This window comes from Sinocyclocheilus grahami, unplaced genomic scaffold (assembly GCF_001515645.1).
Source record: "Sinocyclocheilus grahami isolate Dianchi unplaced genomic scaffold, SAMN03320097.WGS_v1.1 scaffold668.1, whole genome shotgun sequence".
NCBI classification, from domain to species: Eukaryota; Metazoa; Chordata; class Actinopteri; order Cypriniformes; family Cyprinidae; genus Sinocyclocheilus; species Sinocyclocheilus grahami.
In genome coordinates, this window is record NW_015505847.1 from 579,402 (window position 1) to 589,375 (window position 9,974).

Sequence of the window (9,974 nt, forward strand, 5' to 3'; positions counted from 1 at the left end):
AGTGAGTTGCTTTATTTATGTGTTTTTATAATTTGTGAATGTTTGCCTGATTCTCCCATGCTTGCATTATTTGTAGATATAGAGCAGGTATTTGATTTAAGTGACACCAGCGGCTGCAGATCATTTCAGACTGAACGCAGGTTTATTGATGAAGATGTTGAATAACATCAGTTTGTCTCACTCCACGCTCTTGGGAAAGATGTCACTTTTATTTACTTTGTGTACATTGATTTAATAAGGTTGTAGGTTTTACTTCCTAAACAACTATCAATAAGTTTGTAAAATAGTCCTTGGTGCCAGATTGAATTCAATGAAGTTAATAAAACATGCAACCATATTGCTTGTAATTTGAACAGCATGTTATTCAGTAAAAATCGAATCTGACTAATGCTCCATGTGTCGTGATGAAGTCCAGGAGTTTATTATACTACAAAGTAACTTTCACAGAAATATCTCTCTGTAATTACCGGGCTCTCCATTTTTAAATACGGTAGCTGTTATCAGTGCTTGATTTCTGATGAATCAGATGTGACCAAAACTCACAAAAACACATTTCATTACAGTCGATTGAAATTTAGTGCTGGTTTATGTTATCATTTTATTTAACATCGAATCAGGTCAAGATGCTTTGCAGTAATAAGGAAGTCTAAAGGATTTTGATTATCTTTGATTGATAGTAGTATTGACTCAGTTACTGTGGATTGATTTATATTGTGCTTTTGTGGTTCTGGGTGTATGTTTGTGTTCTTGTGTTTCACAGTTCAGAAAGTGAATCTCTGCGTGTTTCAGATCTCTGTGATTCTGAATAAACAGTATTCTGAGTTTTTCCTGAATTTGTTGACATGAATCTTGGATTGATAATAGTTTTTCTGGACTACATTTCTCAATAATCTGTATATTTTGTACATTCTGTCAGAAAGTGTAGCTCTGTCTCAGTTTGGTTATGATCACAGTTTGGACAACCTCTCTTCCAATGGCAGCCAAGTTTTCCTTTGTCTGCTGGTTTCTATAGTCATGATGTGTCTAGCCCTAACTCTATAGTGAGTTTGTACCTGCTCAGTGTTAAATCTGTTACTGCACTGAGGGTCTGTCATGCCATTCTGTGTTTTTAGGATCAGATCGAGGACATACACATGTTCCTTACATGGCAGGAAGAGGAACCTGCTACTCCACCATAGACAACATCACATCTCACAGAGAGAGAAAGAGATGCTGCTTATGATGTATCTCTCTCTTACTGATTGTACGAAAAGACATTTATGGTAGAGAGGAATGATGGTAGAGAGTGTGAGAGCGAGTGAGTAGGAAGGCAAAAGCGACCGTGAGAGGAAGGGAGGGGAATGGGTGGGTCGTGATAATGTGTATTTTATATTTATGAAGCAAAGTGAATGATCTATTCATTGCCATGCACAGATGCTTTATGTGTGTGTGTCATTGCATTCAATTGTAAAGCATTTAGTGAAATCAGCGCAGTCAATCTGGTTTCCCATATGTCCACGAGACTGAAAATCTCAGCAGTTCTGATGGATTAAACCCAGTGCAGACACCATACAATAATCACGGGTTCTGTTTATTGAAGCGTGACGTACAATAATGGTCGACTGCATGATTTAAGTGAGTGTGAAGAAGCGTTTACTCATGCCAGTGTCAGGAGTTTTCTGTGAATTTGTGCTTTCCAAAAAGAACAACACACATCTTGTAGACCAAAGCTTCCAGTCCAAAACTGTGGATTTTATGTTCTCAAATGTAATCAGTTATTTTCTGATTGACTGTCTTTATGTAACCACCATGAGTAATGGCACATTTGTGTTTTTATAAGTCTATGAAAACAAAGTTGTTTTTACAGCATACCAGGCTGGCACAGAGCTAAAATTATTTTCTGGATTTGCTGTGTTTGGCAGGTTAGTGATCATTTAAAGATTTGATTTGAGGCATTGTGTAGCCAGTAAACAAGATACCCACTCTCAGAAGTGTACGGTACTTTCTTTCTTTCTTTCTTTTTGTCTGTGAAAGAAGTATTTCTGTTTATTTTTCCTGCTCCAAACTGAGTTTCAACAAATTGTCAGCTATTTGTGTGTCAGTATTCACATGTAAAGCATGTAAAACAACAACAACAACAAAAAAGTGATTGGACACTTTTAGTGGCTCATCCTGTCTAAGCGTGGGTTTCCTGGTCAGAATAAGCAACAATATAGACGTGAGCGTTTAGTCAGAAGTCTGGCACCGCAGGACATAGGAGGGAGATACCCACTCTCAGAAGTGTACGGTTCTTTCTTTCTTTCTTTATGTCTGTGAAAGAAGTATTTCTGTTGATTTTTCCTGCTCCAAACTGAGTTTCAACAAATTGTCAGCTATTTGTGTGTCAGTATTCACATGTAAAGCATGTAAAACACTTTCTTTCTTTCTTTCTTTATGTCTGTGAAAGAAGTATTTCTGTTTATTTTTCCTGCTCCAAACTGAGTTTCAACAAATTGTCAGCTATTTGTGTGTCAGTATTCACATGTAAAGCATGTAAAACAACAACAACAACAAAAAAGTGATTGGACACTTTTAGTGGCTCATCCTGTCTAAGCGTGGGTTTCCTGGTCAGAATAAGCAACAATATAGACGTGAGCGTTTAGTCAGAAGTCTGGCACCGCAGGACATAGGAGGGGTTTAAGGTCTGTCCTTGGTTGAGGCCATTCATTGATGTTATTCTGTATGGATGTGAGAGAGTTATTTATGTGTGAAGTGAAGGTTAAAGGTTTAGATCAGAGAGCAGTGGCTTCCCTTCAGGCTTTCAGACAGGCACTGTATCATCACAGGTCATTAAAGGCTCGCTGAAGAACCAGGGAGCGCTAAGGATCGCTGCCTTCAGAGGAAGCCAAACGGCACAACTCCCTAGGTTTCAATACGTTTTAGACAAACGCTTGCTTTGTCTCACTGGTTTACACTAAGTGGAAAAGACATCTGCTCCACCAGGGCTTTGTTTATATAACAGGGGTAAAGACTTCTAAGCCACAGATGGAGGAAGACATACAGGCATTTAATCAGGCGGGAAATGCCTGAAACACCACAAGGTGTTCTTTTTCACACTCTTGATCTTGCATCGATGTCTGTTTATTTATTTAGCCAACATTTTTATCTAAAACCACATACAAATGTGTAAAAATACCAGAAGTTTATCATACATGAGTGCTGATACTCACAGGAATGACAAGAAGAAGAATCTAGAGTGGAAAAAGAAGAGAGTTGGGGAGCAGTGAAGTTTTGTCAAAAGAAAAATTGGTTACTGTCAGGGTTGCCAGGTCTGTGAAACAAAACAAACCCAACTGCTATTCAAAACTAGCCCAATCACTTTTTTTTTTCATGGTTTTCCCCCCCTCCAAATTGCATTCTGGGGAGTGGAGGGAGATGGCTTTAACCCTCTGACTAAAAAGCAACCAGCGGAATACAACAGCGTAAAAGTAGCCCAGTTCCATGGTAAAACTGCAGACATGGCATCACACATTACTGTCAGGAAATGCATCTGCATTTTGTTTATTTTTATTATTTATTCATTAATTTTGTATGAACTTGCGTCTGCTGGTCACATGGTGGTTTTCGTGACTACCCGTGAGTAGTATAAGGCAGCTTTGCTTTCATATGAGTGTGCATGCTATTAAACACCATGAACATGATGCTTCTGGCATCTGTTTATAGCTCTATTCTTTTTGTACGTTACATTTCTCTTATGACACAAATGCTAATTACCATCTACTGTTGGTAGAGTGCACAAGTGCAATAAAAACCTTTTGGATTTCTTTGTGTTTTAGTTAGGCCTAATTTATTTATTAGTTCATGCTCACTTGATCTTCAATATGTATACTCTGATCTAATGTGACGATGCACAAGATAAACTATTAAAAACAGCCAAGCCCCCTCAGAGAAGCTGATGTTTTCAGTGTTGCTTTAACAGCCTTAACAGAGATAAACATTTCTCTCCGTACCTAGATTAGATTGTTTACAGCTGTCATATTTGCTGTAGATTAACAAGAAAAGTGGAGCTTTTGTGTTGCATCTTTATTTATGTCAAGACTAATAGCTGTATCATTCAGCCCAGCCAGTAAAATGAGTGATGTGTGAGTGTTAATGACAACAAGCATGCGGGAAGCACAAATCAATGAAGATAAAGTGAACTGTCTTTTAGTCTCTTGCATTATGTGATTTGCAGGTGTCTGGAGCCCAGAGGAAAGAAAAACATGAGTAAATTACATCCATTTTGTGAACTGGCCCTGGAGTCAGCAAGAACGCAGGAAAATGGCAAATTTACATCACCAAAGACAATTTGTACATGGAGCATAACAGCAAAAATAGGCTCATAAATCACATTAGCTGCGGCCCTGAGTGCAATCGATTACCTCACTGCAAAATGAATGGGGACATTAAAGCCTCTGGTCCCTAAACATCCACATCAGGAGTCTCCGTATGGGATATAGGAGAGCAGGACCCTCCAGAGACGAGGAGGAGGAAAGGGGACATCAGGTGAGGACAGCCGAAACCGTTTCATTCTGTTTAATAGGGGATCTTTCACTGAGGTTTATAAATGTTAGAACAAAATGTTCTTAAAGTCATGTTTATGTAATGTATTTCTTACTTTAGTAATATTAAAATATTAATTTAAAAATATTAGTGGAAGGATGTAAGAAATGTTTTTGCAACCATTAATAGCGTTCTAATCACAACAGAAAATTGCACATTTTAAAATTCTTAGAATATTAAAAATAAACAATCAAATAAGTCAAGTCACCTTTATTTAACATAACATTATCTTTAAATAACATTACCTTTTGAGTAAAAAATGGTTAAATGGAAGAAACATTTTTGTAAACTTTAAATAATGTTAAAATCATGCCAAGAAAACTGCACATTTACATTTTTTAGAAACCCTTCAAAACAATGTTCCCACAATGGATTTGTAACCTAAATATGTTACCTGGTTATAATGCAATTGTCCTGTGAAATTGTGAACATAACGTGTATTAACCCTAACCCTAAACCTAACAAGCAAGAAAGAAAGCAACAAGAGTCCCACTGTGGATATTATTCTGATATGAAGTGTTTCTGGAGACTGATTCGTGCTTGTTAAGTTGTTGATTTATTTTTAATTCACACAGTTCTTGTTGTGTTCGTTCTTGATTTTAAAGCAACACACTGAGTTCGGGACAATTCAGGATGGATTTCAACATTACCACAGATAAACATTAGCCTCTGCCTGGAGCTCCGACACAGTCATAATTATACGGCGATAAATCACACGCTAAGAGACTGAGGAGAGACGAGCGCCCCCAAGCTGACACATTTTTCACCAGCTAATAGTTTAGTGGGAGTTTCAGATGAAAGACATTCCACCCCTAAAGCAGCTGAAATGCTTTATATCATTTCACGAGTTTGCCTTTCAGATAATAAAGCGAAAAGAATAGTATGCGTATTTGGCATGCTATCCGAGGAGAGGGCTCCGAGCTCGGAAATCCCCCCCAGGAATGGGTCAATGGAGAGGAGTCGTGGTGGTGGAGGGATACTGAAGGACTAAAGAAAAGGAAGATAAGGCTGCTATAATTATTTTTAGTGGTTCTCTCTCGTGGTGGTTGGATAGATGATGCGATTACTGATAGTGAATTGGCCGCATTGATTATCTGCGTGTGCTCCTCCCGAAATTTGTTAACAAAACATCATTTGGATTGAAATCTGTGTACCATCAGGACAGGATCCGTATCATTGTCGGGCCACGTGCTTCTGCCTTTTCTGTAACAGTTGAAGACCGTAATTCTGTTCCAAAGCCTGGTGAACCGACTTGCTGTCTTCTGCCTACATAAGCAGCTCCTTTTCAAGGCAGCATGATGTGTTTTTGTGTAAAGCTTACTGGATACTCGACTCAACAATCTAGAGTTTGGTGTTTCTGAAGTTATAGCAATGATAGTCTAAGCGTAAAAAGATATCCAGTAATGGGTGCAAAATTGTTATTAAATTGAACGTTTTCCCCCAGTAATTTGTGGTATTGAATTAATTATATTAATAATAATACCTGTTCACCATCTGGTCATTATGCATTCTGGAATTGTTTTCTCTACAAAGAATACATGCAATGCTGCTTTGTACAAATGAAGGTTTGTCCTAAGGAAGTGTAATCACCTTTTAGAGTGTTTGTTTTTTTTTGTGTCAGGATCACACCTATGACACCTTCAAGTTTAGGCGGCTCACTAAGTCTTGGAAGCAAGTGCATGAAATTACACCTTTGCTAAGTGATTTGCACAAGTATGACATTTCTGAATCATCAACCTTTGATGTTCTTACACCGTGCCGTTTCATAAGGGATGTGTCATTGTAGTGACTTATCTTGCAGCAGCAAAGCATTACTCTGCTGTATTTTCACCCCAGTCCTGAGGATTCCATCAAGCTAAGATTATTTTTGGATATTATCATCTTGCAAAAAATGTAAGTAGCTATAGCTGCATTGTCACCTTTATTTATATAGCGCTTTTAACAATACAGTTTGTGTCAAAGCAACTGTACAGCATTACTTAGGAAAATAGTGTGTCAATAATGCAAAATGACAATAGTAAACCCTTCATTTTCAGTTAAAGGCAGTTCATCATTGAATTCAGTGATGTCATCATCCAGCTCAGTTCAGTTTAAATAGTATCTGTGCAATCAAGATGACTATATCGCTGGAAATTAAAGAGCAGGTCATATGGTATTTTAAATTGTTTAATATTGTGTTGGAGTCCTCTACAACAGGTTTAAATGCATCTAAGGTCAGAAAACATTGTAATTTTCTCAGAATATGCATTTAATATTAGAGTCATTTGCCAATGATTTCGAAACTATTCGTTCCGAGCAAGTTCGGAGCAAACCCCTCCATTCCATAAGACTACTCTGCTCTGATTGGTCAGCTGGCCAAGCCTGTTGTGATTGGCACAGAGGAGCCCTTGAGCAAGTTAGCGAGCGCTACCATTGACAAAGCACCTTTACATAAAACAATAATATAGTGCTCCAATCCTTTCTGAAAATAATGGCATAAAATACAAAAACACTTATGCAAGCGAATTGTGCCCACAGCTAAAGGAAATGTCTGTATGTGTGTGTGTGTGTTAGTTTGGGTGTGTGCGTGTTCGTTTGGCCATTCACAGCTCCCTGTGGAATGTTTTTGATCAGAAGATTCCAGGATTCTCGTGGGGGCTGGTTCTAATCTTTTTGACGGCAAAGAACCATTTGGCAATTTACAACCCCTATACAAGTAACATCTCTGACCAGAACTGTAATTTATATGCAAATGTCAAAAGGCTAAAAGGGTCTTTTAAGCCATAAACAGTCCAACACTCCAGCATGATCCTACGCAGACGCTACAGGGCTGTAGAGGTCCTCTCTAGGTGCTGATCCACCATCTGGGCTGGATACGTACTGGATCCGGGTGACTGCAGTGACCATCTGATCTGGATACAGACTGGATCTGGTGGCTACGGTGACCTCGGAATAAGAAAGAAACAGACTAATATGAGCGTAGATGCCATTCTTCTAACAATGTAGCAGGTACATCAGGTGTTATGGGAAGTGTTCCCGTTTTCCGGTTGTCCTAATTAATGCAGCCAAAAAATCCTTTAACCTGTTAACCCACACCTGGACGCTGGCGCACTGAACGCTCTTTGTTTGCACCTGTCAATGTTTACGAATAGATTAAATGAAAAGGGACATAATTAATCTTGACAAACTATCTGACTTTCTAAAGGTCTAAGCCTGAAGCATCGGCGACAGATCGCTGTTTTTCAATGGAAAGCTTATGAAGAATGTATTTGTCTAAGCAGTACACATTAAAACATGCATAATCAAAACGCAGTACGTACCAGATTCATCGTAATAACGAGTCACAAACGCATCCACAGCTGTAAATCCCTGTTTAGTTAGAAATGTAAGGGTCCACTGAACAACTAGACTAGACATAGTCTCAGAAAAATGATTACAAGAATCTAATTTTTCATTGTATCTTTTTCTGATTTTAAATATAAACTCATGAGACATGTGACTTTCAACCCATTACTTTTCTGGATTGCTCCAGGACTGATTTCATTATATTAGATTTTTTTTTTTAAATCGGTGTGGTACAATTTTTTGTCAAGGCACTTCAGTGTCTATAACTTTGTATCTTTTTGAGCATTATCAACTCGGGATGATGGATAGTAAAGCCCGAAGGGTCTTCTTTCCAAAGACACCAAAATTGTGTATGTCGTACACTGAAGTCAGGAACTGTTACCATTTTAATTTAGGTAGGCCATTTTCAGCTGTGAGACCCAAAATGGGGGGTGCAGGTTAACGGGTTAATGGATTTGAATATAAGAAATGTGTAAGTGTGTTATGTGTAAGCCAGGTTAAAGAGATGGGTCTTTAATCTAGATTTAAACTGACATTGTGTCTGCCTCCCGAACAATGTTAGGTAGGTTATTCCAGAGTTTGGGCACTAAAAAGAAAAAGGATCTGCCGGCCGCAGTTGATTTTGATATTCTAGGTATTATCAAATTGCCAGAGTTTTGAGAACGCTGCGGAGGTGGAGGACTATAATGTAACAAGAGCTTGTTCAAATACTGAGGTGCTAAACCATTCAGGGCTTTATAAGTGATAAGCAAGATTTTTAAATCTATACGATGTTTAATAGGGAGTCAGTGCTGTGTCAACAGAACCGGGCTAATATGGTCATACTTCCTGGTTCATGTAAGAACTCTAGCTGCTGCATTTTGGACCAGCTGGAGTTTGTTTATTAAGCATGCAGAACAACCACCTAATAAAGCATTACAATAATCTAACCTTGAAGTCATGAACGCATGAATTAACATTTCTGCATTTGACATTGAGAGCATAGGTCGTAGGCATAGGATCTGATGTGATCCTGTATCTGACAGCTGCATGATTACAATTTTATCTCTAATAGTATCGATCTTGGAATTAAAGTAGTACATAAAGTCATTACTGCTGTGCTGTTGGGAAATGTCAACACCTGTTGATGCTTTATTTTTCATTAATTTAGCCTCTGTATTGAATAAATACCTGGGGTTTTGTTTTCTTCTAAAAGAGACGAAAAGTAATCCGATCTAGCAGTTTTTAATGGTTTTTCTGTAGGATAGGGTACTTTCCCACCAAGCAGTACAAAACACCTCTAGTTTTGTTTTCCTCCAGCTGCGCTCCATTTTCCGGGCTGCTCTCTTTAGGGTGCGAGTGTACTCATTATACCACAGTGTCAGACTGTTTTTCTTAATCTTCCTTAAGCGTAAAGGAGCAACCATATCTAAAATGCTAGAAAAGAGAGTGTCCATAGTTTCTGTTACATCATCAAGTTGTTCTGAGCTATTGGATATGCTGAGGAATTGAGATAAATCAGGAAGATTACTTACAAAGCCGTCTTTTGTGGTGGAAGTGATGATTCTACCATACTTGTAGCAAGGATTAGAATTTACAGTTTTAGCTATAAGAAATTTGCACAAGACTAGATAATGATCTGAGATATCATCGCTTGGCTGCATAATTTCAACACCATCAACATGTAGCATTTTCAATTCCATGTGACAGTATTAAATGATGTTTTATTAACAAGGTTCGGGAGGAGAGCATCAGATACTTAGCCTAATTAACACAGGTGGCGCGAACTCAAGTTAATCAACACCATGTTATAAATTCAGCTGACTTACCTCTATGCATTGATGGTTTATCAGCATTCGGTTTGCACCTTTTGCCATTATATCTCAGACTCAAGTTCTCCCATTCAAACCTATACTAGCCATTTTTTTGGTCCTCTGGCCAATCTGCCAGCCCCAGGATCACTCCTTCTCTGCCAGACTCCGCCGCCGAATTGCAGGCTTCATCGCGGCCGCTGCTCTCTGCTCAACCAGCCACATGCTCTCCACGCCGCCGAGGGTTAACCTCGCCTCCGCCGGCGTCACTTCCAACTTTTTCCCTGGCATCCTCTTATC